The 3,166-nt window shown below is 34.1% G+C and overlaps 1 non-coding gene across 1 annotated transcript; it reads left to right on the forward strand.

Annotated features, from left to right (window-relative positions):
• The first annotated feature begins 2,668 nt into the window (after window positions 1-2,668).
• On the forward strand, window positions 2,669-2,775 carry LOC121171822. The gene has a single exon (XR_005886165.1). It is a non-coding gene; the product is annotated as a U6 spliceosomal RNA (small nuclear RNA).
• Window positions 2,776-3,166: the final 391 nt, after the last annotated feature.

The following is a 3,166-nucleotide window of genomic DNA, read 5'->3' on the forward strand; positions in this document are numbered from 1 at the left end:
TCCTCTCTGTCTCTCCTCTCTCTGTATATCCGCCTTTCCAATGAAAAAATAATAAAAAATAAATCTTTAAAAAAAAAAAATCACTCAAGAAACACTCTCAGACCACTCTTCCTAACATTATTGTTTCCAAGGCATCATCAAATGAATGTTCCCCCTTCCACAGGTGCTGATGTAGTTGCACAGCAAGGAGTGACCACCTCCCTCCCTTTCCCTACCTGGGGAGTTGGGCAAAAACAAAACCAAAAATTTGTCTCATCCACCTTCCTCCATACCTCAACCCTCCACACTAATCAGAGACCCACGTGGGCATGCATTCCTCTCAATTATATAAACAATGTTAAAAATAAAATTTGAGGGCCCGGCACAGTGGCCTAGCTGCTAAAGTCCTCACCTTGAACGTGTCGGGATCCCATATGGGCACTGGTTTTGGTCCCAGCATGACCGCTTCCCATCCAGCCTCCATGCTTGTGGCCTGGGAAAACATTCGAAGAGGACCCTGCACTCGTGTGGGAAACCCGGAAGAAGCTCCGGGCTCTTGGCTTCGGATTGGCTCAGCTCTGGCCATTGCAGCTACTTGGGGGGTGAGTCAATGGATGGAAGATCTTCATCTTTGTCTCTTCTCTCTATATATCTGCCTTTCCAATAAACATAAATCTTTTTTAAAAATAAGTCTTTAAAAAATAAATAAAATTTGAAAAAAGTTGAATTTTTAATGTTCTTGTTATGATTCAATAGTGTATAATTACCCTGTCTATGTAAGGTATATTTGAATGTTTACTTTTGCCCTTTCTGGTTATACTTATATATGATATAAATAAATAAATATTGGGAAAGGTGCAATGGCTCAACTAATTAATCCTCCACCTCCAAGTACTGGCAGCCTGTAATGGGTGCCAGTTCTAATCTCAGCGGCCCAAGTTCCCATCCAGCTCTTTACTTGTGGTCTGGAAAATCTGTAGAGAATGGCCCAAATTGTTTGGACCCTGCACACACATGGCAGATCTATAAGATGCTCCTGGCACCTGACTTCAGATTGCCTGAGCCCCAGACATTGTGGCCATTTGGGGAATGAACCATCGGATGGAAGATCTCTCTTCTCCTCCCTTTACCTATAAATCTGCCTTTCCAATGAAAATTAATTTTATAGTATTAAAAATAAAATACTAAGATTATTTCTACAACAGGAATTATATCTGTAGACTTCATTTTATAGACTTTATTAGGCAGTTTAAATCAATGTATATTTTTATTTCAGAATAAATCATATTCCAGTCTGGTTTTGGATGAATCTTTTTGGTGAGCACAGATGGCTTATGTTGTAGCATTTCCTTGTATTTCCATAATGGAATTACAAACTTCTGGGTTAAGACAACACTATTTGGATAATTACTTTTAATAACTTGATATATGCATTCAGTTTTTCAACAGTCCTGTGTTCAAATAATATTTATTAATTACAGGTACAGGTAGATACTGAAAAAGCACATATTCTGATAGCCAGTTTGAGTTTGTAAGTAAACATTTGTGTAAGTTAATTATCAACTTAAAGATAAATTATTAAGTTGTATTGACTGTAGGGTTTTAGCATTCTGACTGACACTTTAATACTACACTTGCCAAAGATCATCAAAATCATGATCATGAAGTGAGTTAAGTGTATTGGTGGGTTTACAATTTGTTAAAGGTCAAAGAGCTGGAAAAATTCAGAGTGAGATAATCTGTGTTGGAAACCAAACTCCCACTACTAGAAGAGTATGATACATGCAGGTTGGCAGAATGTCAGCCACCAGCTGCCTCTGAATGACTTTCCCAGCTGTGATAGTTGTAGAATTGAGTTTTAGACTGCATTTTATTTTAGGTTTTTCATTTATTTATGTAATGGTAAATATTTTATCTGTCACTTTTTTCTTCAGAGTATAGGCAATAAATTTGATTGGATTTTGGGATTATCTGCTTCTAATAAAGAAAAACATAGACTTGTATAAAATTTGAATGCAGTCTAAATATGTATAAACATGAAATAGAATGATTTACATAGTTAACTTAAAAAAATTCTGGCTAAATGTTTGGCAGAGAATGTACAGAATTTGTGTACTTTTGTTCAGAGTCAAAAACAGCTCTTAATTCTTTTTGTGGTGTGGGTGATAGTAGAAGGCATGCTAGCAGTGTCTTAAAGGTCAATTTTCCTACCTAGACCGATGCAAATCGTAGCCTATAGAGGAGTGTTTTTGGATAAATTACATAAGACCAACATCTGTTGGTGAGTTGTGCTAATGGAAATCATCTGAATTGTGATTATAACACTAGAAAATTCCATATTTAGACCTGTTTGTTTTTACATCTCCCTCAATACATCAGAAAAGACACAAGCTTATTACAACTTTTAGTTCTGAATCCTGAGTCCTGAAAATAAATTACCAGGAAGTATGTTACTCAACAGGAGGAATTTTAGCAAACAGAGTAAAGCAACAAGATGTGTGATGCTCCTTTTCATATCTTTCATGATGCATTTTACATTATGCAAAGGTATTCAGTGGACAAAAGAATAAGTGTTACTGATCCTTAGATAAATAAGGAAGAAAGATTACATGAAATCAAAACACCTCAGTGAAAAATATCAGTTATAAATATTTGTATGTAAGTATACAATAGTTAAAATCTAAATCATGTGCTTGTTTCAGCAGCACATATACTAAAATTGGTATGATACAGAGAAGATTAGCATGGCCCCCGTGCAAAGATGACACACAAATTTGTGAAGCGTTCCATGTTTTAAAAAAACTAAATAATATCAACTTAAGAACTAAATAGATATTTCTGGAGAATTATTACTAGAGAACCAGAATAAGTGATTTTTTCTTTCTTTTGAAATTATCAGACACAAGTAAGATGATCAATTTCTTTATATTGGTTATAAAATGGTGAGAGAAATAAATGTATTGACATTGAAAGAGTTAATTAGATGTTAACAGGGTTTATGCATGTATGAATAGATATATTACCATTTTAAATTTAAAATGTCATTAGTATAAATTATATATCAATGTAATATGTATAATATACACATTCATATATAATTATACATTATATATTAAAATGACATAAATGTTATACATAAATATATATTATAGGGAAATATTTAGTCATTTGGGTCTGTGTAGGTGAA

Source organism: Ochotona curzoniae, unplaced genomic scaffold (genome assembly GCF_017591425.1).
Source record: "Ochotona curzoniae isolate NIBS_2020 unplaced genomic scaffold, NIBS_Ocur_1.0 contig_1274, whole genome shotgun sequence".
NCBI lineage: Eukaryota > Metazoa > Chordata > Mammalia > Lagomorpha > Ochotonidae > Ochotona > Ochotona curzoniae.